The sequence below is a fragment of the Dermochelys coriacea genome, chromosome 1 (assembly GCF_009764565.3).
Source record: "Dermochelys coriacea isolate rDerCor1 chromosome 1, rDerCor1.pri.v4, whole genome shotgun sequence".
NCBI classification, from domain to species: Eukaryota; Metazoa; Chordata; order Testudines; family Dermochelyidae; genus Dermochelys; species Dermochelys coriacea.
Window position 1 is genome coordinate 59,666,515 of NC_050068.2, and position 27,993 is coordinate 59,694,507.

Sequence of the window (27,993 nt, forward strand, 5' to 3'; positions counted from 1 at the left end):
TGTCCCAATTTCCACAGCCTGTGTTTTCAGGAAAGTCTGTGTCCATGTCCTCATCACAATCATCCTTGTGCTGGAGTCTCTTAGCCCGGTTATGCACATACTCCAGGATAATGCGTGAGGTGTTTACAATGCTCACAACAGCAGTGGTGAGCTGAGCGGGCTCCATGCTTGCTGTGGTATGGCGTCTGCACGGGTAACCCAGGAAAAAAGGCGGAAAACGATTGTCTGCCATTGCTTTCACGGAGGGAGAGGCGACTGACAACATGTACCCAAAATTACCTGCGACAATGTTTTTGCCCCATCAGGCATTGGGCTTAATCCAGAATTCCAATGGGCAGCGGAGTCTGCGGAAACTGTGGGATAGCTACCTACAGTGTACCACTCCGTAAGTCAATGCTAGCCACGGTATTAAGGACACACTCCGCCGACTTAATGAACTTAGTAGGGACATACACAATCGACTGTAAAAATCAACTTCTATAAAATCGACCTAATTCCATAGTGTAGACATACCCTAAGAAAAGAGGTGAGAGAGTTCACTACAGGTTAAAGCACAAATGAGTTACAATCTATTGTTACGAAAGGTGACAGAAATGTAGTAATCTGTCTAACCCAGCTTCACCCTAGGGATCTCCAGCCCTTATGAGAGTCCAAACAGCAAAGAGATAAATATTTTGTCTTGTGAGTATATTTATATGACCTTTCCCCCATAATTCAAACCAATGGGATGAGCACTCCTGCACATAACTTCTTCATGAGTGGATGGGCAATCAACAAAGTTTTTGTCATACAACGGTTCATTTAGTTGTGATGGTCCTTCTTGATGGGTGGGGGAACCACTCTTCTTGCCTAGTTTCACAAGATCAGAGCAGGCCTTTTCACAATTATAAAACAAAACTTTCTAGCACAGGATTCAGACATTGCAAGTAGGATTAATGCAGGCAGCAATTTACAAGCACTTTATAGAATCTAAAAACTAACCACATCCTTACACATCTAACACCTATCTCAAATAATACTAATATATAGGTGAGCTGGTTTGGTTTCCAGCTATGAGTTTGTCAGTGCTCAGCTGATTCCTACAGACTTGGTAAGAGCTGGCATCTGGTCTATCAGCGTCACAATATTATTTGTGTTATGGTAGCATCTAGGATCCAAGTCATGCAAGGCACCCTGTTGTACGTGCTGCTGTACAGACTGTGACCAAGACACTCCCTGCCTTAGAGAGAGCTTACAGTCTAAATGTCAATCAGGAGGTGACAGGCAGCCAAACCAGATCTACAGATGGGAGGATATTCTCCCTACACATGCAGACCTCCCATTTATGTCTCAGGGAGGGAGAGCAAAATATCAGAGTCAAGTCCTACCATAGAGACTGGAGATAATTTTGTCCTCTATTTACTGGTTTCCTAGCCAGAGCCTCTCTGTGTCTGTCCTCGGCTACACACCTTTGCTGAGAAGCTATTGAATGTTTCAAGCCTGGGTACCATTTTGTTTTCTGAGGTGGGTAGTTTGGCTTCTGCCTTACCCTTTTCAACAAAAGTAGAAAGATCTTTTATCTTTTAAGAGTTGTGTGTGATAGTCAGCGTCTGTGTGTGCGCACATGTGAAATTATTCATATGAACTTATCTGAACGGTGACATACACTTTGTGGAGCCCCAGGTTAATAAATGAGATTCTACAGGGTGTAAAGGCAGCCAATGTTTGGTCCCCAAAGGATCCCAAAGTACTTTACAAACTCTCCGCACACCTCCTCCCCCGCCCCATGCACTTCACCCACAGCTAAAAGACAGGCCCTTCCAGACAGCAACTTTTTAGCAGTAACTACACTTCTCAACAGTGGAGGTGGAGTGATGAATACAGAATCCTGTTGAAACTGCCAGCGGATTGTGAGTGTGAGTGAATCAGGGTAAAGACAATGGGATATGTAGCCTCTAAGAAATCAGACTGAATGCAACTGAACCAATAGTTGTCACCATCTGACTGTAGTGTTGTAGCCTCTGTGAAATTAAAGAGTTGAAGTCAGTCCGAGTCCCACAGGACAGGTATTCATTAGGTATCCTCCTTTTGCAGTCAGAAGGGGGTAATGCACTGATGGGCAGGCCAACTGAAATATCTTCTGTCCCTAGAAGAAAGCCCATCTGGCTCAGGGTCAAAACACCTTGGTGGGGAAGCTAGCACTGCAAAGCACATGCTGTAACTGTTCTGCAAAATTCTCATTCACTTTGAAAAGAGCAGACAAATTAAAAAAGAAATACATTAAACAGTTAAGATTCCCATCAGGTTACAAAACGTCTTTGATTGTGAAAGCACCAATAATTTACTTTCTATTAAGATGCTGAAGCTTTTCAGCTGTTCAAAGGCTGACAGTAACTGTTTTCTAAGCAGTGAACCCTTTGTGTGTAAAAATATTGTAGGTAATGGAAAGATTAGGAAAAAAAAAAAGTCCAGCCATCACCAATATATATAGACAATCAATGCCACAGTCACTGCATCTGGATACATGTTACTAGGAACATTCCATAAAGCTCAGGAGAACTTCCAGGAATTGCTGGTGTTGTTTTCACAATTTTTATGTCAGCTTTAACAATGAGGGGGAGAGGGAAATAATAAAAGAGGAAAATGGGGACAAATGTGACAATGCTTTAGTGTTCCATAAAGCGTGGGATAGCAAAGATGAAACCTTCGAGGGAACCCTCACTTTCCACTTACAGGTTTCAGAGTAGCAGACATGTTAGTCTGTATTCGCAAAAAGAAAAGGAGTACTTGTGGCACCTTAGAGACTATTTGAGCATAAGTTTTCGTGAGCTACAGCTCACTTCATCAGATGCATTCAGTGGTATTTTCCACTGAATGCATCCGATGAAGTGAGCTGTAGCTCACAAAAGCTTATGCTCAAATAAATTTGTTAGTCTCTAAGGTGCCACAAGTACTCCTTTTCTTTTTCCACTTACAGGCTTAGAACTTCCAGCTCTGTCACCTGCTTTTTTTTGTCCATCCTGGAGAAGTATTATAACTTAAAAAATGATCTTATTACATGCATCTGATGAATGGTCTTGCATGAGAATCAAAGCCTTTCACTAGCGTGACCCTCACCCCTGCAGGGGTCTAAAGTACTGGGTAGAATATATCTACAGGGGCCACTGACCAACTACTGAAATGCAGCTACACCCGGGTGGAGCGCTGCAATCTTTCTGTGACAGCAACTGTATGCAGCAGTTTTCTGAAGGGAAATGAAGGATTCTCTGTCTAGGTCAGCAAAATTATCCCTGCTGGGATTTGGCCAAGACAGCACAATTAAGACTCTGCTTTTGCAAATGGATTATTTTTCATGTGAGATTCAAAAGTGCAGGATTGAAGATAGTAGCAAGGATGTATCCATCCTTTTTTAACCTCTGTACATAAAGGCTGATCCCATATTCCCAGCTGGAACTGGCATGAAACTTATCCATTCAAGGCCAATGCTTTAAATTAATGTTGCATTCAGTATGTCTGCATTACAATGGAAATCATACAGAAATACTTGTCACAATCACAGTTAATACCATATTAATTAAATATGATTTAATAATGAATTGCAATGGCACATAGCCAGGATCATCCCAGGGCTTTAAAATGCTCGGTGCTAAAATATTTAGTCCATCATCATAAGCCAGATGACCATTACACTCCTTTGACATGTTCTTCCTATTGTGATTTCCTGCAATTCCCTGATTTGTCCTCATTTTCACCCAGGTCTTTCTTGCACAAAAGCTGCTTAAAATGTGATTGTAATAAAAAAATGGGAGTAAAACTGCCATTGCAGGGGTTCCATCTTTATTCTCTTGCAATGATTTCCATAGCAAAACTATCCAGAGATACAAACTGCCCCGACATCTGAAAATCAAGCTGTTGTTCTTTCTGCCTCATACTCGGTAGAATAAAGATTTTTCAACTAGAAGCTTAATCATTCTTCTGATAGTGCAATGAGGCTAGGGCTGCCAACCCTCCAGGGTTGGCCTGGAGTTGGCATCGATCTCCTGGTGACTATTGAAAGTAATCCTGGAGATTTTAATAGGCTATTTTAAGAAAATGACATTACATTATGTTGGTGGTGTGATGGGGTGTACTCGTCCCGCACTGGACGGGAAGGGGTTAATGCCACATTATGGGCTGAGGAGGCCATGCACCCACCTCCCTACTGGGCATGCTCCAGCTGTACCAGTATAAAAGAATGCAGCCCAGCTCAGTCTGGAGGAGATGCTGGTGGGGAAGGATGTGTGCTAGGAGCTCTTGCTGAGGATGGCCTCCAGCCTGTGCTAGAGGGGAGCAGAGACATAGACCACAGCCTTAGACCCATGGAGCCCCAGGGAGCAGCCAGTGCTGAGGAACTAAAAGATCTGAATGCCTCCTGGACTGCAACACCTGAGACTATGGTAGGAAGTGACCCGGGGGGTGTTGGAGTGGTATCTCCCACGGAGGTAAGCTCAGAGTATTTTGGTGGGACTCCCTGCTGAGCTGGTAGCTGGTTGTACCACTACTACTAGGGTCCCAGGGCTAGTGGAGTTGGGTGGGTCTGGGCCCCCCTACCGGGGCCCTGCTGACCCTCTGGCTGGCAGTGACCATTGACTCTGGCCATTGGGCTACATTGCTGTGACAGTAGGGGCAAGTTTCCTGGATTCCAGCCACTAGGATGAACTACCCTAAATGAGCGGGGCATTTTCCATAGACCCTGGCCATTGGGCCACACTGGCCTGACAGTAGGGGCAAGTTTCATAGACTCCAGCTGGTAGGCTGTACTACCCCAAACAAGCGGGGCATTTTTCATAAATTCTGGCCATTAAGCCACTCTACCCCATAGCTAAGCCCAGACGTGCAGACTTGAGCAGAGGGAGATAGGCACGTAAGGCTTGTGCGCCAGCCCCTATTCCCCGAGAAAGGCAGGTGCACTTTTTCCCCCCCTGTGACAGGTTTAAGGTGGGCAGATGGGGCCTACCTTAACCCTGTCACAGGGGGGGAAAAAAATCTCCTGGAATGGCATCAGTCAGGGTTGGCAACTCTAAATGAGGCAGACTGCTCTGTGATGGCTACAAAGGTTCTGCAGTGACTGAAAGCATTTTTTTTCTCAGTGAAGCAAGCAGATACAACTTGAAATCATTCATGGGCCAATGTGTAGAGTAAAAAGGGGCTATTTTAAGATAGTAACTAGAGCTGGCTGGGATAAGATTCCCCCCATTCCCTGCAGAAATATTGACAAAAATGGAAATTTTTTGTTTTTGTTGAACTTCTTCTGGTTTTCATTGAGAAATTCAAATTTTAGGATTTTGAGAACTGAAAAATCTTTGAGAACAGAATTAATTTTTTTTGTGTGAAAATTACTCAATTACCACTTACTCAAAAAAACATTTTTCATTGGAAAAATGCTGATGACCAGTTTTTGACCAGCTCTACTAGTAACTTTTAATAGAGGAAGTTCTCTTTTCAAAATGAACACCTTTTTCTTTTTGAGTTATTTAATTTCTTTTGACTCCTGATAGTACCCCATCCCCTACTCACAATACAGCCTCAGTTTATCAGTCACACATTAGGCCCAGTGTTATGAAAACAAGGGCTGGGCCTAGTTGCAGCATTCAGAACCTATCGCTCTTCTGAAGAAAAGCCAAGATCTCATGCCCTCAACCAGTGAGCATTCAGTTGCCCCGAGAAAGTCCTGGGGAAACAGAGGAGTGTTGCAGTGTGACCAGAAGGTAAACAAATCCAGGCTGCATTGAATTGATGGGGGAAATGAGAAGTCCTCACTGAGAACACCCTGTCAGCAGCCTCCTCATGATTAAAGCAAGGGGACAGAAGCATCAGCTGGTCTCAGCTCCTGTGGGATTACAGAGGAACAGCACCTCATGATTGGTGTGAAAGGCTGGTAATAGACCTAAAAGTATCAGCCATGAAGACACAGCAAAGGAGATCCTCAATGAATGTTGCTAGCACCAGCTCTATAATACCCTGATCTGAAGCTTGATTTAGAAGGTAAAGGATACCAGGAAAGATCAGTTGCTCCTGGCTTTGAGTCACTAACAACTTCATGATAAGTTTGCCAAAAAAGGAAAGGTTGGACTCGGGGTATTAGCTGGAATAGTTGGTTGGACTGATTTCCCAAGCACAGGCTGGATTATTGCGTATTTCATGTTTGCTGGTAGCTCTCTTCTCTGAAGTTCTTGAGCAGTGGCAGATCCAGACTTCAGCTAATAGGGATTGGATGGATCCCCCTCCATGTATGGTGATGCTGGCTTCTCTCAGTACTCTCAGGACATTTGGTTGTGAGACTGGACTGAAATCATGTTCATTAACCTCTGCTTGCAGTCTTTCACTGCAGTGCTGGAGAGATTGTCTTGGATAGGGTGAACTTATCCATAAGGTAGGGGGAGATGTCTTTGCAATAGGAGGTACTCGGGTCTGACACTGATTGAAAGCATTTTGAGTTGAAAGTCATTTTGAGTTTGAGCATTTAGTCAGGCCATTTACTGTGTGGACAAATACCACTGGTCAAAGTTTGGTGGACATTATGGTGGAGGAGGAGGAGGATTCCTTGGTCTCTCTCTCGATAATCAATTGTCATCTGGGAGGAACTACCCAGTCAACATATTCACACAGGCTTACTACAAAGGATGGTCACTCAGAATGGCTGATGGGCATTAAGTGGAAAAGAACAGAGCAGGGAAAGCATGAAGAGTCAGCTAATTTTGTAGATCTGACACTGCAAATCAGTAAATGGAGTGATGTGCTGTAATCTACTTAACAATGAAAGTCCAAGCCCTGGGTGGAAGGTAATTCAGTGTTTAGAGACAGAGAGTAGTTCTGCGTGGATAGAATTTGTCTGGCTTCCCATTCATCTTCCAAACACAAACAACTGTCAGAAATGAATGACAGCGTGATCTAGTGAGCAAGGGATGGCTTGGGAAATTAGGAGATGCAGCTTCTATTCCTGTCTCTGCCATAGGCTTGCTGTATAAGCTTGGACGAGTCACTTCACCTCTCTGCCCATTTATAAATGGGGATAACAATGTTTACCTACCTTCTGGGCATTGGAAGACTTGGAATGAAATCCTGCTCTATTGAAGTTATTTGGAGTTTTGCATTGACTTCAGTAGAGCCAGTTGAGCATCCCAGTATTCACAGCCTGCACACTACTGCAATAATCTTTGTACAAAATATACCTTGTGTGGTATCATTTGAAAATGAATAACTCACTGATCATTAATAATCTTCCATGATGTATGTACATGGTGGATATTAAGAGTTATGGACATATGCTGGACTGAAAACTAGACAGGCACATAAGGGGAGTTGGTCAACAGGTTCTTTTAGACAAAGGTATGCATATTTTATTCTCCTACCAGTCCAGTCTTCAAGCAATGACAACAAAGGTCCTTATTTGCATAAAAGCGGAAACAGGACCATCAAGACAGCAAGGAGAGGAAGTGGCAAGAAACAGAACAATTTGTATTTCAGCAAACACAAGTGGGGGAAGAAAGAGCACAGAGCTTCCTTCACCACCAGACTCCATGTTGTCTTCCTCATAGCTTAAATAAACTTTACTTTTGAGGGGTAACCCCCAGAAGAACCCATTTCAAAGGTTTATTGGTCTATAAAGACAGAGGTGGTGGTCGTGGTGGTTCTGAACCTCCAAGTGAAAAGAAATTGAATTGACTGATTTTATACAATATTACTATATTATAAATAAGAGTGTATAAAGTGAGGTCTTCATTGAAAGCTAATGCCATACTGGTGATTAATATCATTGTGAAATGTATGTATTAACACTATGTAAGGGATACTCATTGATATTAGGCTGTACAGTGTGCCCAGATAGAGGGGAATGTCACAGCTATCTACCTCTCTCCTATGTAAATTAAGCACGGTGGAATCGGAAACAATGAAAGCTCTGTTCACATAGAAATCGTACAGAGGAAGGGGAAGCCCACAGGAAGGGAAGAACAGCATGAGGTCATCCTGTCTCTTAAAACAAGTTCATAGAACTTTGGAAGATATAAGCAAGAACAGAAGCCATCTTTGGCATCCATCACTAGACAGAGGCAAGAGACCAGAGTTCTTGCAAGTTGAGAAAGATGGGTCCTTCAACCAAGTGGGGGTGAGAAACCTGATTAGGCAAAGATCTTTCACCTAGGAAGACAAGGGCCTCCAGCACCTTGTGCTTTTGTGGAAGGTGCTGACTGAGGGGAAAGTCAGACATACCGGGAAGAAAATGATTGGTGAGAGAACCTCTTGAACAAAGCTTGAATCTTGCTAGATTGGGTTTTAGACTTTTAGAAACATGCTCTGTTTTGTTTTACCTTTTACTTGATGTCACTTAATCCTATGTCTATTTTGTTAATACATTTCATTTTATCCATAAACCAAATCAGTGCTGTGTTTAAAGGGAAGGGTGTATTTACCCCCAGTTAAATTTACACAATGTGTTTTTGTGTCTTTAAAGGAACAATCAAACCATATTTTTCTGTGAACTGTCCAGGGAAAGGCTGGACATGCAAAGCACATGGTTTTGGGGAAATTTGGAACTGGGAGTGTGTTGGGGTCTCCCTGCAAGTAATAAGTAAGGCTGGTGGAAGCCAGAGTGGGGCTACAGAAGGGCTGGGCTGGGGTATAAGCCGTAGAGACACTCAGGGTGTGACCTACATGCTGACAGGCTGGTTGTGAGCATTCCAGGTTGGGAGCTATAACAGCAAAGCACTGTGAGGCACCCAAGGTTACAGGACAGGTGGTGACACAACCCCTCACTGGTCTGGATTGTACTCCCACACCCTGACAAGGTGTCACATGAGGATTTTGCCCTTAATCCCTTCTTCATCCTCATAACTGCTCTCTAAGGCCTTGTCTAGACTACAAAATTAGGTTGAATTTATTGAAGTCGGTTTTGTAGAAAGTGTTTTTATACAGTCGATTTTGTGTGTCCCCACACAAATGCTCTAAGTGCATGTTGTCAGGAGTGCATCTACAGTACCAAGGCAACCATCCACTTCCAGAGCATTGCACTGTGGGTAGCTATTCCACAGTTCTCACAGTCTCAGCTGCCCATTTGAATTCTGGGTAGAAATCCCAATGCCTGATGGGTCTAAAACATTGTCGCGGATGGTTCTGGGTACATATTGTCAGGACCCCCTTCCCTCCCTCCCTCCGTGAAAGCAATGGCAGACAATCGTTTTGCGCCTTTTTTCCTGGGTTACCTGTGCAGACACCATACCATGGCAATCATGGAGCCCGCTCAGCTCACCGTCACCATATGTCTCCTGGGTGCTGGCAGATGCAGTACTGCATTGCTACACAGCAGCAGCTTATTGCCTTTTGGCAGCAGACAGTGCAGTATGACAGATGAGGTCAGGGGCGCCTGGGCAAACATGGGAGTGACTCAGCCAGGTCATTACCCTTTTAAGTTTCGTCTCATGGCGATTCAGTCCTACTGGCAGTCCTACTGCACCATCCTTTTAATGAGCAGCCAGGAGATGACGATGGCCAGCAGTCATACTGCACCATCTTCTGCTGAGCACCCAGGAGGTGACGATGGCTAGCGGTCGCACTTCAGAGTCTGCTGCCAGCAAGATGTATAAAGATAGATGAAGTGGATCAAAACAAGAAATAGATCAGATTTGTTTTGTATTCATTTTCTGCTCCCTCCCTCTGTGAAATCAATGGCCTGCTAAACCCAGTTTTGAGTTCTATTCTTGAGGGGGCCATTCTGTTTCTTGCAAAGCCAACCCCTTTGTTGATTTTAGTTTCCTGTAAGCCATGTTATTGGTCACCCCTCCCTCCATCAGAGCAAGGGCAAACAATCGTTTTGTGCCCTTTTCCCTGGATTGCCCGAGTGGGAGCAGACGCCATAGCACAGCAAGCATGGAGCCCATTCAGCTCACCGCAGCAGTTACGACCATTGTAAACACCTCGTGCATTATCGTGCAGTTTATGCAGAACCAGCACCTGAAAAACCAGGTGAGGAGGCGACGGAAGTGCAGTGTTGAGGACATGAACATGCTTTTCTCTAAAACCACATTCCCCTGAAATTTGGAGATCATGGTGTTTATGGGGCAGGTTCATGCTGTGGAATGCCAATTTTGGGCCTGGGAAACAAGCACAGAGTGGTGGGACTGCATAGTGTTGCAAGTCTGGGATGATTCCCAGTGGCTCTGAAACTTTCGCATGTGTAAGGGCACTTTCATGGAACTTTGTGACTTGCTTTCCCCTGCCCTGAAGCGCAAGAATACCAAGATGAGGGCAGCCCTCACAGTTCACAAGTGAGTGGCAATAGCTCTGTGGAAGCTTGCAACGCCAGACAGCTACCGGTCAGTCAGTAATCAATTTGGAGTGGGCATATCTATTGTGGGGGTTGCTGTGATTCAAGTAGCCAACGCAATCATTGAGCTGCTTCTATCAAAGGTAAAGGAGTACTTGTGGCACCTTAGAGACTAACAAATTTATTAGAGCATAAGCTTTCGTGAGCTACAGCTCACTTCATCGGATGCATTACACGAAAGCTTATGCTCTAATAAATTTGTTAGTCTCTAAGGTGCCACAAGTACTCCTTTTCTTTTTGCGAATACAGACTAACACGGCTGCTACTCTGAAACCTCTATCAAAGGTAGTGACTCTGGGAAATGTGCAGGTCATCCTAGATGGCTTTGCTGCAATGGGATTCCCTAACTGTGGTGGGGCTATAGACGGAACGCATATCCCTATCTTGGGCCAAGACCACCAGGGCAGCCAATACATAAACCGCAAGGTGTACTTTTCAATGGTGCTGCAAGCATTGGTGGATCACGGGGGATGTTTCACCAACATCAACCTGGGATGGCCAGGAAAGGTTCATGTTGCTCACGTCTTCAGGAACTCTGGTCTGTTTAAATGGCTGCAGGAATGGATTTACTTCCCGGACCAGAAAATAACTGTTGTGGATGTTGAAATGCCTATAGTTATCCTTGGGGACCCAGCCTACCCCTTAATGCCCTGGTTCATGAAGCCATACGCAGGCATCTTGGACAGTAGTAAGGAGCTGTTCAGCTATAGACTGAGCAAGTGCAGAATGGTAGTAGAGTGTGCATTTGGACATTTAAAGGATCGCTGGCGCAGTTTACTGACTTGCTCAGACCTCAGCGAAACCTATATTCTCATTGTTATTGCTGCTTGCTGTGTGCTCCACAATCTCTGAGAGAAGGGGGAGATGTTTATGGCGGGGTGGGAGGTTGATGCAAATCACCTGGCTGCTGAATACGCACAGCCAGACACCAGGGCGGTTAGAGCACAGCAGGAAGTGCTGCGCATCAGGGAAGCTTTGAAAAACAGTTTCATGACTGGCCAGGGTACTGTGTGACACTTCTGTTTGTTTCTCCTTGATGAAAACCCTCCCCCTTGGTTGCCTCTAAATTCTCTGTAAGCCACTTGCCCTCCCACCTTCGATCACAGCTTGCTTGCAAAGGAAATAAAGTCACTATCGTTTAAAAAACATGTATTCTTTATTAATTTATTATAAAAATAGGGAGATAACTCACAAGGTAGCCTGGGTGGGGTGTGGGAGGAGGGTAGGAGGGAAGGAAAAGACCACTTTAAAACTACTTGAATGATAGCCTTCTGTTGCTTGGGCTGTCCACTGGGGTGGAGTGGTTGAGTGCCCAGAGCTTCCTCCCCCACCCCACTGCGTTCTTGGGTATCTGGGTGAGGAGATATGGAACTTGGGGAGGATGGAGGGTGGTTAAGCAGGGGCTGCAGCGGAAGTCTGTGATCCTGCTGCCGTTCATGAACCTCCACCAGACGCCGGAGCATGTCCGTTTGATCCCGCAGTAGCCCCAGCGTTGCCTCATGCCTCCTCCGATCTTCCTGACACCACCTCTCCTCATGTTCATCGGCCACTGTCCTGTACTCTGGTATTGTGTCCCTCCACACAGCTCTGTCAGTGCTGGACGACTGCATGAGCTCAGAGAACACTTCGCCGCATGTGCCTTTTTTTCTCTGCCTTATCTGAGATAGCTTCTGGGATGGAGGAGGAAGGCTTGAAACATTTGCAGCTGCTGGAGGAAAAACAGGAAGTGAAGAATTTAAAAAGATACATTTTACAGAACAATGGCTATCCTCTTTCACGGTGAACAACACTATTCACATTACATAGCACATGTGATTTGGTACAAGGTCACATTTTGCATCTTACATTAAGTGCCTGCGGCTTTGGTGTTAGAGATCACAGACGCAGGGCCGGGCAACAGAATTCGGCTTGCAGGCGGCCATGGTAAGTCATAGTCTTTCGGCTTCTGCAACCTGCATAACAGCAGCACCCTCCTTTCCTATACCAAGCAAAGTCCATTGAGTTGGCCATTTAGTGCTGCGGTTTTCCTGTTAATGTGCAGCAGCAGAAAGCAAACTAACCCCTTCGCCCCCCCCCCCATCCAATTCTCTGGGATGATTGCTTTTCCCCTCCCCCCACCGACTGGTTGGTATCAGGGAAGATCCCTGCTAGCCAAATGTGAACAGCTCAGTGCCCCCACCACCACATGGCTAACTGCAGGGAGGATTTCTTTTCAGCCACAGGCAAACAGCCCAGTAGGAACGGGCACCTCTGAATGTCCACTTAATTAAATTCCCTTATTTAAACCAGGTTACCATGAACAATATCACTCTCCTGAGGATAACACAGAGAGATAAAGAACGGATGTTGCTTGAATGCCAGCAAACACCAGGACCATACGCTGCCAGGTTTTGTCATGCAATGATACCAGATTACTTGCTACTAGCATGGCATGGTTAAGTGTCCTACCATGGAGGACGATATAAGGCTGCTCTCACCAGAAACCTTCTGCAAAGGCTTTTAGAGTACCTCCAGGAGAGTTTCATGGAGATGTCACTGGAGGATTTCCGCTCCATCCCCAAACCCGTTAACAGACTTTTCCAGTTGCAGTACTGGCCACGAATGCATCCCAAGTCCTCAGGGCTACTTAATCATTAAACGCTTGCTTTTATAACATGTATTAGATTTAAGAACGTACACTCACCAGAGGTCCCTTCTCCGTCTTCGTTGGATTGGGAGGGTATTTCAGTCAGGGTGATAAAAAGATAAAAATAACATGGTGTGCTGTGTGCTCTCCCCAAGCTTGTCCTCCTCCCCCTCATCTTTCCCATCTGCAAAATCCTCAGGCATGGCGGAGAGTACTCCATCATCGGAGTCCATGGACAGTGGGGTAGTGGTGGCGGCCCCTCTAGAATTGCATGCAGCTCCGCGTAGAAGCGGCATGTCTGGGGCTCTGTTCTAGAGCGTCCGTTTGATTCTTTGATTTTCTGGTATGCTTGTCTGAGATCCTTAAGTTTCACGCCGCACTCTGTTGCATCCCTGATGTAGCTTCTGTCCCTCATGGCCTCTGAGATTTTTTTAAATGTTTTGACATTTCGTCTTTTGGAACGTAGTTCTGATAGCATGGATTCCTCTCCCCATACAGTGATCAGATCCTGTACCTCCTGTTTGGTCCATGCTGGAGCTCTTTTTCGATTCTGGGACTGCATGGTTACCTGTGCTGATGAGCTCTGCATGGTCACCTGTGCTGATAAGCTCGCCTAGCCAAACAGGAAATGAGATTCAAAAGTTCCTGGTGCTTTTCCTGTACACCTGGCCAGTGCATCAGAGTTCAGAGTGCTGTCCAGAGCGGTCACAAAGGTGCACTGGGGGATAGCTCCTGGAGGCCAATACCTTTTGAATTGCATCCACACTAATTCAAAACGGCGATGTCGATTTCAGCGCTAATCTCCTTGTTGGGGAGGAGTACAGAAATCAGTTTTAAGAGCCCTTTATGTCAAAAAAAATGGCTTCATTGTGTGGACGAGTGCAGGGTTAATTCAGATTTAACACTGCTAAATCTGACAAACTCATAGTGTGGACCAGGCCTCAGTGTGTGTAAAGTTCATCGAGGTCCTTGGACAAAAAGCTGCTATGTAAATATCCCATTAGTATTATTAGATTGCAAATAAATCTCTCTTACCCCAGTTTCATTAGTTAGGATGTCACTTTCCAGGTGGAAACAGACTATAGCCATGAATCATCTCATTATTTAGCTAACGAAATGGAAAATGCTGGCAATTATTGGGTTACGAGAGTAAGGGTGACTAAGTATTTATAAATTGATGTGGTACCCTGAGGGCACCACTATTTGTAATAAAGTGCGTCTCATAAACAGATCTGTGCTACAGTCCTGCAAAGCAAAGTGGAGTTGATCTCTCCCAAATTAACTATAAATGAGACTGACACCCTCTAACACAAATAGAGATACCCTCAGGGGTGCACTTACATTTAATGATAGAGCACTGGGAAATGATGTGGAAATGCAAGAATAAAGGATGCTTTCTCATCCACGGTGTCTTTTTCCCTCAGTCTGCAGGTCCCTCTTTAACTTTCATGTACAGGAGATGAAAACCATAAAACTCTCATTTGCTAATTAGTAATCAATTTGTGTGGAAAGAAGGTTTGCTCCATCCCAGCTCTCTTCCTTTCCTGCAGCAAATTCAAAATTCTGACTTTCCTGACATGCATAGCTTCCAGCGGGTGCCATCTTGAAGCACAGCATTACAACGTCATGGCAGGACCCAGAAAAAAATGAAACTGGGCTGGAAGTGAAAAAGGGTTTATCAAAACACATAGTGCCTGTGTTGTATCTAGAGTCTTCTACAGGAGAGCAGGTGCTCAGATCCTCTTGAGATGACTGCATGTTGGTGTTTTGGGGATAGTGGGAAGCCACCCAAGGAAGGCGGAGGATGGTGGAGAGGCAGCAGGAGAAAGTCTTTGGAAGCTTACAGTCACATGATGGAAATGGAGACAGAGACACCATCAGCAGCAGCTCCCAGGCCACAAATGGGATTACTCATGCACTCCAGCCTCACACTAAGTCCAACAACACTTCTTCAGCCTTCCAAACTTGATGCCTCCTCCCCATCCTGGAATCTCAGAACTGCTTCCCACCAGTACGGTGGGGAAAGAGACAAGCACTGTCACCTACCTGTGACCCATCAGCTGCAAGCAAGCAGCAGAGCTGACATTTAAATGCCACTTTTGTTCCAGCTTGCACAGCCCCAAAAGTGGTTTGCATGATTGTTTTCCTAATAAAAATCCTGTTCTGTGATCACATGTGCCTGCATAAAAAGCCCAGAACAGAGTTCAATACCATGCTTCATTTTATTACATACAGCCATGAATGCCAGACGTTGAATGCTGGGGCTCGCAGTGAGTTGAGGAAAATGCCCAGCCTCAGCATCCCATGTGTTCTCCCAGCTTTCCCAAACAACAGGGAGCACAAGGCAAGCAGCCATGGCTGTAGGGATGTACTCCAAGTCTGTGCCATTTTGCTTCAGTAGGAATTGCCATTTCCCCTTCAGTCTCCCAAACACTTGCTGTCTGTGTCACATCACCAAAGTGGTACTGATGACCCTTTGTTGACATCCTCCTGATGTGGCTGTGGCTGCATTAGCCAGAGTAGGCTGGGTTGCCAAGACTCACAGCTGGCGCAGATACACCACATTTCTCTGATGTGTTGGGGGAACAGAATCCCTGGCTGTCTCTTCCTTCACAGGATGGAATTTTTTAATGTCCTGGCATTATGAACCTTGCCAGGTCAGCCAACATTTGCATCCATAGAGCACCATCTGTGATCCACCAGAGCAGAGTAAGAATTTTGGTTGTAGAGCTCCATGGCCTAATTGTGAGGGCAAAGAATTGGGAAGGGTGTTCTGTCAATAGTCTCTGCACAATTTGGGAAATCCCAGTATTGTTCAGAACCCTCCATTATTTCAGGAACATGGCTCACAAGGGTCAGGAGCACTTGCTTCATGTTATGCCCACACCCAATACATATCTGGATGCTGCTACAATCTCTGCTTTGTTTTTAGGCATCACCATCCAGAAAATGGAAGATGCAGCCACCTGAAGGGCGAGTAACATCTCAGTGATGCAAAATGGCCACTATGGCCCTTAATCATTATTATTATTTATTTGACATTCATATTGTGGTAACACCTAGAGACTTCATCCGGGGGAGGAAGGGGATGGGAGAGGTTGAACAAGTACAGATTTTGTAGGCAGAAGATTATAAATTTTGCCAGAGAAATCCCTCTTGAGGAGGGAGATGCAAAAATACCCATAGTCCTTGTGTAACACTAACAGACACCGGTCGTTGGTAGACGGGATTGAACCTGGGAACCTCTGGAGCTAAATGCATGAGCCTCTACTGCATGAGCTAAAAGCCACATGGCCCTTAGCTAAGACTGTAGCAGGCTCATTAATCTCTCTCTCTAAGTGGTCTCGGTGACACTAGGGAAGACAGAACACCACACCCAGGAGGTATGTGGGTTTCACTTGCATTGGCAGCTGCTGCTGGGCCACAATGGGATATCTGCCCAGAATGTATTCTTAAAAACGTGATTAGCCAAAGAGCCAAGTGTGGATGTGAAAACACATTTATGATGGCATAGAAGCTGGTGTGTTGACACAAATGGAACCCTGTAACTTGTGGCTGTAAAACTGGCCACATTCCTAACTGGTTATAAAAACTTGGCTCTCTCTGTCGTATGACTTGGGATTTATGCCCATATTATAATCACACAAAATCAAAAGGCCTGGCTATGTTTAAAAACCCATGAACAGAATTACCCCAAACTAGCCATTGAACCCTCAGGGGTAAGTCTAGAGACTATTTTCATTTAATTTTGCTTTTGTTCCATGCAGTGTTTGTGTCTGTTTAAGGCTCTTAAACTGCAAACTCAAGCACTGCTGGAAGAATCAATCAGTAGGGCTTTTACAGAGTCTGAAGCAGGCTGCTGGAGCTCTGCTAATAAAACATTCTTGCACTTGTGCCTTTGTGTAGGTGTTTGTGTGTAGATTTACTTCCCACAAGACTATACATTATGTAACTAATCAGCAAAGAAACGCCAGCTGGATGTTTTAATTTACACACAGTACTAACCATGTTGCCAAATAATATCACCACGTGACCATGACTCTAATAATACTGAGTGCTTTACTCCATTCACTCCCTGTACCAATATTAACTACTCTTCATCTCACCTCTGCTGGGTACTAAACTATTACTATCCTTGTTTTACATTTGGCTACACTAAAGCACCGAGAGGTGCTGCATAACAAGTTAGTGGCAAAACTTGGATTAGAACTGAAAACCTCCTAACTCCAGACCTAGTGCTTTTTCCTCTAAAGCCTGCTGCCCGACATTTCAGATATGCACATATTGTTTAAATTTGTTCCTCTCTTTAAATCAAAGAGGGCCTTTATTTTTATGCTTTACTAACCAGCCCATTAAGTTTTTTATTGTTCCTATAATCTACTTTGTATTTTTTCATTACCAACAGTAATGCATTGAATACATCAAATGAAAAACAGCGTCTAGTTATTGGTTTGTTTTTAGTTAAAATCGAATGTGCCATATATATCCTAGGTACGGCGTGAAGTATGTATACTACATTTATAAAAGCAATGAAAGGAATAATTAAACTAAATACATCATAGCCACTCAAATCACTTGAACTGGGATGTTATACACATAAAATGCTGATAGTCCTTCTGGCAAATTTTTAATACAATCATTTTGGTTTGCACTTTAAATGCCTGGCATATTTCAACCCTGGAGGTAAATTAATCTCAGTGGGATTGCTGAGTAATTAAGAAAAAAGTGTCTCTAATGGCCTTGCTTGATGGAGGGGGTGAAATAACATCAGGTTATTCAGCTGATGATCCAACATCCTTGCATTTTAAAAAAAATTGCAATCCCCGCCAAGGCATGTCATTGTTATATTACACGGCGTGCACTGGATTTCAAATAACTCAGAATTTCAGTGTTACCTGTATCATGATTTTATAAATTTCCATTTAAAATGTAAAATAGTATAAATTCTCAGATTGACTTTCTTGCTATCCACAGAGCCCAAGTATGATGGCCTACAGAATGCAGGTTAAACCTCATCTGTTTGATCTATTTTTTTGTGAATTGAGGTCAATAGCTGAATTGGGATATCTCAATGGCAGTGGGTAACAGTGATGAGCTGTTTGTCCTGTAGCCAGTTGTTGCCAATAGATACTGATGGCTTTAATTTTTTTAACATGGGCCCAGATATTATCATAATGGGCTTTATATAAGTTATTGAAGTATTTTATAAAACTGACTTTAAATTCTGGTTTACTAGATACAGGGTGCTCAAATACTCTGGAGATAAGAATGGTATAAAAACCTAGATAGATAACCAGGAAAAAACAAATAATCCCATATGAATTACTGTACGACTATGTGATGTGGTAATATTAGTTTCTATGCAGTGTTAAACGTAGTGCTATCTCTTACATTGTAGACTGTGGCTAAGGGCAGGTCTACGTTGCAATTAGAGGGTGGAACAGCAGTTCAAGCTGACATACTCAAGCTAGCTTTAATCTAGCTAACTCGTGTCCCAGAACAGTGAAGCCATGGCACTGTGAGCTTCACTGCATGTCCACCTGGAACCCTGGGTAACTACTCACAGGACAAGTCTGTATTGAAGCATGCACTGCCATGGCTTCACTGCTCCGGGACGGGACCCAAGCTAGCTTGGGTTTGTCATCTGAAAATGCAGTCACACCCTGTGACTGAGGTATAGGCATACACCTCTTTTAGCAGTGAAGATTTGTATTTGTACACCAAGATAGCTATCTCTAGTTAACTATCTTGATTTAAAATCCTAGTGAAGACAAGGTAATTTTTACCTCATAGTAGCTAGTGGAGATACAGCCCATATAGGGGGCATAGCATTGACCTCGACTCGCTACATCAAGACAAAAACTATGGTACCTAATCTCCATTAGGATTTCAATTCAAGATAGCTATCTTGATGTAAAAATACACCACTTTTAGCAGTGAAGATATCACCTATAGCAATGTAATGCCACAGCATTGAATAAAGGTCTGAATATTCCAGGACCAACATGATCATATCACAGAGACAAAATTGGTTACACTTTCAAGAGCAGTCAGTCAGTTCCTGGGACACAGACCTTTGATTAAGAGATTCACAGCAAATTAGAACTATCTTCCCTTTAAATGACTATTTTAAACTACTCCAACTATTGTTGGGTAAGGGATGATTGAAGGAGTGGTTCATTTTTGTATTTAAAAAATTGTAGAGAGTTAGAGACAGAAGCTCCTTCTTACTGGTGATGTATCTCAAAATAAATGAGTTATATGTCAAAAGAGAGAAAGAAAAGCAATAGGGTGTTTCCAATAGCCCTGCTCCAAATAAAGGCTGTATCATGTCATCCACATTAAACTGACCTCCTCATTGAAATCCAGGCCATAATATGGCCTTTAGTGATTATTCTCGTGATATCACCTGGAACACACTATATTTTTAATGTATTAGGGCTAGTTTGAGCAAGGCTTATATTGGTGAGCAGATACCTGCATGAATAGTTCCACTGAGATTGTACAATCTAGCCTTTAGGAAGTAATGCGTGAGTGAAAATGTAAACACAGGTTTGTAACCCAGACTTGTAGCATTGAATATACTCTTTACTACCAATCAAAGAATTGAAAGTATTTGCAGACAGGGCAAGATGGGATCTGTTGTATTAATGCAGATGGAATAAATGGGTCAAAGGTGCTAACATAACCCAGTCAGTGTCCAACATTAAACAGTTACACAAGGTCTGGGGTTGGTATACAGAGACCTTAGCCTGCTTACCGCTGCAAACACACTGTTAAAAATCATTTTAATCTTTTATTAAAGAGTCAGAAAAGAAAAAAACAAAACTGGCTAATGCATTTGAAATGTGAAGTATTAAGTAAGGCTTTCATTTTAACAACATCCATCGTTCCCTTTCCCTGTGGCTGGAAAGAGTTTTAGAAGGAAAAACCCTCTTGTTTGACAGTCTCTTAGATGGTATCAAAGATGACGCTGACAGTCCTGTTGTTGTTGTTGCTGCTGCTGATGTTAAAGGTCCAATCACATTTCATCTCAGGTGGTGTTTGGGATTCAGCTGGAGCTGGTGGGATGGAGTCATCATCTGGGTCCCTCTTTCAGCTTGATCTAGTCAGAACATCTGCCAGTATTAGGACAAAGACCTGTTGTCCCAGGAGATGGTTGGGATGGCAACCATGATGGTGAAGCTCACTTCAGTAGCCTCCGTCTGCTCTTCTGTATTTTGCCCCCAAAGTTTCTTTCTTTAAGGACCCACAAAGGGACTGGTGAGTGGCATAGCCCATCCCCTCGTTATTTTGTGCACCAGTTAGGCCAAACATCCAACTCATCAATTTTGGTTCATTAATTTCCAGTTCCACTGCTTCTGTTTTTAACGACCATGATTTTAACATAGTCCTTGAGTTACACCAGGAGGCTTTTTTGTTTAGATAATTCAGTTTTTCTGTCTCCCTTTCCTCCCTTTTCCCATCAATATTTGTTATTATAGATTACTGTGACATTTTATGAACTTTTATATGCATTTTACAGTTGAGCTCACAGTAGGCCTAGTTATTACAACAGATCTTATGGATGCCGCAGAGAGCTGATGAGATGACCTTTGAGGAAATCTTTGATTTCGCTCTCTCCCTTACTTCATATTTCCAGACCATAGCCTCACGCTTTCTCCTCTATAGCATATCTGAAAGCCAGTCTTTTCCTTCTGCCCACACAGCTAATACTCTCAGTCAGACCCTCCTCATCTCCTGTGTTGATTATTACATCCTCCTTCTCCTATCTGGCATCCCTAATACCTACATCATTCCCACCATTCAAGTCCATACAACACCCAGCTGCTAAGATCAGCTGCTGCTCTGATCATATCTGAAGCATTATTTTTCCACTTAAAATGCAAAGACACCATAAACAGATTGGAACAGCAATACTACTAAGATAACTTTCTGTAGATTGTCTGACCTTGACATTTGTGCAGTAAGTTGGTTGTGGCAAAATATCTAAAAGTGCATCCTAGACATCATGACCTATTTCTAGGACATGAGGAACCTGCTATTCAGAGACTAGTTTTCACATGTAGTTAAGAAAGCAGGGTAGCTGCAGGGCATAACCCTGCATAAGCTAGATATCCTTCACTAAAATTGGCTGGCCTATGAGTACACTATCAATCAGTTTCCTCCACTAACATCAACATAATTGAAAAGGTAGAGTAGACTAAAGCATAGCCCCTGAATTCATTTCACAATGTACTAGTCATCTCTCGTCTCCTTTCATGACCCTGAACAGGTGAAATAAGTGCATTGGTGTCAAACTCTGGCATCAGAAACCTGCATTCAAATTCTACTGACTTAAAGGGACACTGCACACGTGTGTCTGAGAGAACAATCTGGCTCTTTGAGCAATGGGGTCTATTCCATTTTCTGTGTGGAAAAAGGGGCCATGCCACATGGGTCAGGCAGAAATGCAGCTAGAATCATTACAAATGAGAAGAGATGAGGAACAAGTAATTGAGAAATTTGGGGTAGTAATAATACCACCTTGCAATTAATTAGCCCCAGTCTGATTTAATCTACACCATGTTTATGCCAGTGTAACTCCATTGACTTCAGTGGATTTAGACCTGATTCTTATTGTATAACTGAGATCAGAATCAGGCTCTTTGTGTTCAAAGTGCCGTGGGAACATAAGCTGAGACAGAGGAGCATGAATTTCTTGGAGGAGGAAGGGGATTAGATAGTAAAGTGTGGTTTGATTACAAGTGACCTTTCCCTTCTGGACAAGAACCACTTTTGTGTTGTCTCCAGCATAGCTGTGTTTAACCTGAACTTGCTGGAGGATTCATTATCTGAAAAATACCATTGGCAGCCAGGCTGCATTTGGTGCATATGGATGGGAAGGAGCACAATGTTAGCAAGCAGTCACCTGGTGCAGCTCTGGCAGGCTGGAGGCCTCCGGTAATACAATAAGACATAGTAATTATGATAGCAACACTTGGCACATCAATAATGCCACCCATCCAAGAGTCTGAGAGCCTAGCAGACATTTATTAATTAAGCTTCAACAACACCCCCATGAAGTAGGTATTATTATGTCCATTTTGCCAGTGGGTAGACTGAGACACAGCAAGGGTAAATGACTTAGTCAAGGTCAGTGGCAGAGACTAGAACCTAGGAGTCCTGATTGTAATATAACCTGGAGAGTTCTTCATATGCAGAATAAATGCAGAGGCGTGCAAATTTCATCATCCAACACTAGTGGGGGCAGCTGGAGCCACATAGGGGATTCATCACCAGGATAGGTCAGGCAGTGTTTGCCTCAGTGCCCTTTCCTGGGGTTTGTGCTGAATCAGTGCAAGGGCCACTCTAGCTATCCATGGCCACACCAGTGCATTCTGCAGCTGTGCTAGCTGGTTGTGGGCTCATTGGCAGAATAGGGGTTGCAGGCACCTCACAGTGCTGGAATCCCCCAACCACCTGGAATTTCTGCCATGCACTGGGATTCACCACAGAAACAGGTGTAACTCAGGATTTAGGATGGGTCAGGGGTTTGGACCCAAGTAAGCTAAGAACAAGGAAGAACGCAGCTGCAGAACCATGCCATCTTTGCTCAACAATGTCATTGTGTGCACCCTATACAGCATAAAGCTCCCGGGAGGTAGTCCTATCTGATGGGTACTCCCTTCCTACAGCAATGGGGGACATATAATGATCTTGCTAACTACTGTCCTCATGTTTCAGAGTAGCAGCCGTGTTAGTCTGTATTCGCAAAAAGAAAAGGAGTACTTGTGGCACCTTAGAGACTAACAAATTTATTAGAGCATAAGCTTCGTGAGCTACAGCTCACTTCATCGGATACATTTGGTGGAAAAAACAGAGGGGAGATTTATATACACACACAGAGAACATGAAACAATGGGTTTATCATACACACTGTAAGGAGAAAAGGAGTACTTGTGGCACCTTAGAGACTAACAAATTTATTAGAGCATAAGCTTTCGTGAGCTACAGCTCACTTCATCGGATGCATTGAAGTGAGCTGTAGCTCATGAAAGCTTATGCTCTAATAAATTTGTTAGTCTCTAAGGTGCCACAAGTACTCCTTTCTTTTTACTGTAAGGAGAGTGATCACTTAAGATAAGCCATCACCAGCAGCAGGGGGGGAAAGGAGGAAAACCTTTCATGGTGACAAGCAAGGTAGGCTAATTCCAGCAGTTAACAAGAATATCTGAGGAACAGTGGGGGGGTGGGGTGGGGGGAGAAATAACATGGGGAAATAGGCTTGAATAGATACTGGGAATGGATGAGTCATTACACAAAGTAAAACTAAGTTAATTGTATCCAGCAACTCACCAGCAACCACACACCACACAACAGAACCACTAACCCAGGGACCTATCCTTGCAACAAAGCCCGTTGTCAACTCTATCCACATATCTATTCAGGGGATACCATCATAGGGCCTAATCACATCATCCACACCATCAGAGGCTCGTTCACCTGCGCATCTACCAATGTGATATATGCCATCATGTGCCAGCAATGCCCCTCTGCCATGTACATTGGCCAAACTGGACAGTCTCTATGTAAAAGAATGAATGGACACAAATCAGACGTCAAGAATTATAACATTCAAAAACCAGTTGGAGAACACTTCAATCTCTCTGGTCACTCGATCACAGACCTAAGAGTGGCTATCCTTCAACAAAAAAGCTTCAAAAACAGACTCCAACGAGAGACTGCTGAATTGGAATTAATTTGCAAACTGGATACAATTAACTTAGGCTTGAATAGAGACTGGGAATGGATGAGTCTTTACACAAAGTAAAACTATTTCCCCATGTTATTTCTCCCCCCCCCACCCCCTACTGTTCCTCAGATATTCTTGTTAACTGCTGGAATTAGCCTACCTTGCTTGTCACCATGAAAGGTTTTCCTCCTTTCCCCCCCTGCTGCTGGTGATGGCTTATCTTAAGTGATCACTCTTCTTACAGTTTTCAGAGTAGCAGCCGTGTTAGTCTGTATTCGCAAAAAGAAAAGGAGTACTTGTGGCACCTTAGAGACTAACAAATTTATTAGAGCATAAGCTTTCGTGAGCTACAGCTCACTTCAGGTAAATGCATCCGATGAAGTGAGCTGTAGCTCACGAAAGCTTATGCTCTAATAAATTTGTTAGTCTCTAAGGTGCCACAAGTACTCCTTTTCTTTTTGCGAATACAGACTAACACGGCTGCTACTCTGAAATCTCCTTACAGTGTGTATGATAAACCCATTGTTTCATGTTCTCTGTGTGTGTATATAAATCTCCCCTCTGTTTTTTCCACCAAATGTATCCGATGAAGTGAGCTGTAGCTCAAGAAAGCTTATGCTCTAATAAATTTGTTAGTCTCTAAGGTGCCACAAGTACTCCTTTTCTTTTTACTGTCCTCATGTTTGCTTTAATTTTTCTCAGAGAGGCTCAGGCCCCTCGCACACTAGGGAACTTATAGTTTGCACCAGCGGGATTGACACAGACCAATTAATTTGCAGCACATCAGTGTGCTTTAGAAATCACACCCCCGGAATGTGCATTACGGCTCCCTGTAGACAAGCCCTAACTGGGTGTCTCGTCTTTGTGCTGAAGAAAGGAATGACATGGTCGGGTATAGTCCGTGCTTAATTTATAATGAAAGAGGTGCTGGGGCTCAAGCAGGTTTTTTTACATTCATAACTGATGCAGCAAGCCCAGAGGTGCTGGGGCTATGAACTGCCAAGCCCAGAGGTGCCGGGGCTCAGCCCTGGCACAAATTAAGCACTGGGAATAGTGCTGATTGCTTGTGCTTTCTGAAGCTACTTATGCTTTGCTATCATAGTGAACATTTCCCCTTTCTAGGACTCTCTTGCTTCTTAACGTCATGCACTGACCCTCAAGGGGTTATGGTTCCCCCGCCCCTGCATAAACTTGGTAACAAAAACCCTACAGTCAATTTGGGATGGTCTTAATGCTTGCTCATTCTGACTACAAGTCAGCTCTGGGGATAAGAGCACAGTAACAAAATTATATGGTGACACCAATGCTGTCTCCAATCTGCAATGCTGGCTGCTGTTTACTCAGGTTAAGTATAGCACTCAGTACCAAATGCCAGAGCATGAACAAAAGGAGATGCAGCCTTTCAAAATGAGGCATGCTGTCAATTGAAATAACTCAGCCCCTAAAACCTGTTAAAAATTAGAGGGACGCCTCATTGCACGAGCTACAACTCATGCAGAAACTACCTGTTTCTGGGCACTTTCTTTTCCTCTGACACCAGGTGATATGTGCTATTAGGTTACATTAGCTTTCTGAGCTGATGTAGCCCAATGCAGCATGACTCGCATGTGGGCACTATATTACACTGACAATTTAACCAGGCAGTTACCACAAAGAGGAAATCATGGCGGTTACTTTACCTAATAACAGCACGAAAGTGTGATGTGTCTTTATCAAGCTGTCGTGTTGCTCCTGTGCATTAAAGGAGACTCACTCTCTCTGGTGTAACATTCACAGATAGAAGTGGCATGAGATATTGCCATAAACTGTCCTGTTAATAAACCAGCAGAGGGTCATAAAAATGTAGCAGTTTGATGGGAACAAATTAAGAAGATGGAGGCAACCTCTTTCCCTGGGCACCAGACATCCCTCAAGGGGAAATGCAGAATTCCCCTCTTGACCCAGTGGCTAGAATACTTCTTACTAATAATAATCACATTGGAGAGGTGTCTTTTTTAATCCCTCATAGCATTAATGTCCTTCTGTGCCAGAGGGAGATGTAAGTTTCTGCTGAATGAAGGTTAACAAGAAAAGTCCTACTCAGCAGGTCTGTACTGAGTCAGTTGTGCAGGCAGCCCCTTTGACTTTCACCATGTGGCTGAGGAGAGAGCCATGGGCCAAGTTAATAGATGATACGTAAGGAGGGGTTAGTCACACGTTGATAAGAGGACGGTGATGAAAGCCTGCACTCGTACAAACTGCCTACAATGAAGGTAACTAAGCAGACTTACATAGCCAAACGGGGGAGGAGGCATTCTTTATTATTTGTCTGATCATAGTGCCTAGGAACCCACGCCTGCACCAGGACCCCATTGTGCTAAGTGCTGTCCAAATACAGACCCACACCATCACCCTCACCCCAAAGAGTTCACAATCTAAGTACAAGACAAGACACAATCGATACAGATAGACCGATTGAGGAGTACAAGGAAACAACTGTACAATATGGTCAGCACAGTAGGCTGTGGTCTTAGCACACTGGCAGCCTGGCCCTTGTCAATGTTTGTGTAGGTGTCACAGCAAAGGAAAGTTCTAAAGAGAGTTTTGAAGGAGTAGATGATGGGAGGGTTGGGGAGCATCGCCTAGTGGTCAGGGGCTTTGGCCCTGTGAATGGCAGGTAGATTGTTGGTACAGGAGCCTGGGCCCTCCCACTCTACTGGGCTCCAATCGTGTTGAGGGATATCAGTGATTTGGGGCGCTTAAGGCTGTCCTCCCTTGGCCACTTCCTGCCACCTCCCTGCAATTGTCCCAAAGTTACTATCTGGGTTAAGTCAGCATGAAGAGTGTCCACTCACCACGAGGCACTTCCTGGTGGTGGCGGATAGTGTGGTTGCTCCCTTTCTCTTGGGGCAGCAACTGCCCCCTGCTGTGGCATGGCCCTGCCCCAGGACCAGGTCAGTGCTAAGCACAGGTGCCGACTTTCTTCTTTCCAAGTGGGTGCTCCACCCCCACTCTGCCCCAAGGCTATACCCTCACTCCACCCCTTTCTCCAAGGCCCCACCCTTGCTCCACCTCTTCCCAACCTTACTCCACTCCTACCCCTCAGCACCTCCTGCAGGCTGCTAAAAAGCTGATTGGCAGGGCCCACCGAGCTGATTGGTGGGTAACTGGTGGGTGCTGAGCATCCACTATTTTTTCCATGTGTGCTCTAGGACTGGAGCACCCATGGAGTCAGCACCTATGGTACTAAGACTTTTCCCTGCTGGGGTAGTTGAAACAAAACAAAGGGGATTAACAAAACCCAAAGTTCATATGAGAGGGAGAGAGGAATGCTTCCCTCTCAGGCTATCTCTGTGGCAGGTCCTCCCTTCCCCCAGCAAGGGATCTTTGGGCAATGTTTTAGGGAAACTGTCTTTCCTTCAGTTCTTCTTAGCTGGAGCTGCAGGATTCAGGTCTGCTCTCTTCCCTGGTCTGCCAGCAAGTGAGCTGCTCCCCTGCCTTTTAACTCCTCCTCCAGTTGGTGCATTTCCTACAGGTGGTGGTAAGGCAGGGCTGGCTGAGCCCAGCTTAACCCCTGGTTTTCCAGTGTGGGGTTTGTACACCACAGAGGAGAATGAGCTAGTTTTGCAGATGTTTACAGGGAGCTTTCTACAGACACAAGAGGCAGCACGAGAGAAAGCATGAAGGTACTTGTTTGAAAATGTAATAAGTGGGTGATGGAGGCTGGCATGATGGGTCAACTGGAGGTGGGAGTCAACCTTTTGATAGCGAATGAGAGATTATAGGTATGGTGGTGATAGGCTGTGAAGGGCCTTGAAAATGAAAACAAGTAGCTTATATTTGATATTCTAAAGAAGAGGGATCCAGTGGAGGGATGCAAAGAGAGGGGTGACATGGTTAAAGTCACAAGCCAGGAAAAAGATCTTTGCAGCAGCATTCTGAATGGATGGGAGTGGGACAAGACTGCATTTGTCAAGGCCAGAGAAAGGAATGATACAATAATTGAGATGCAAGATGAGAACCTGGATGAGAGTTTTAGCTGTATGGAGGGATAGGAAAGGTTGTATCTTAGAGATGTTATGCAGAAAGAATTAGCAAGACTTAGACATAGCCTCAATGTGAGGCGAGACAACTGAGTAGAATATGACATCTAGTGGCAGGTAGACTGGTCCAGTCCTGTGTAGATGCTGTTACATGAATTGGCCACTAGACTGCTCTAGGTTGCAACCAGAAGCCTCATCAAGACAGGAGCAAACAGAGCACCGTTGGCAAAGACAATAGGTAGATCCAAGAAGAGAATGGAATATTTCACTA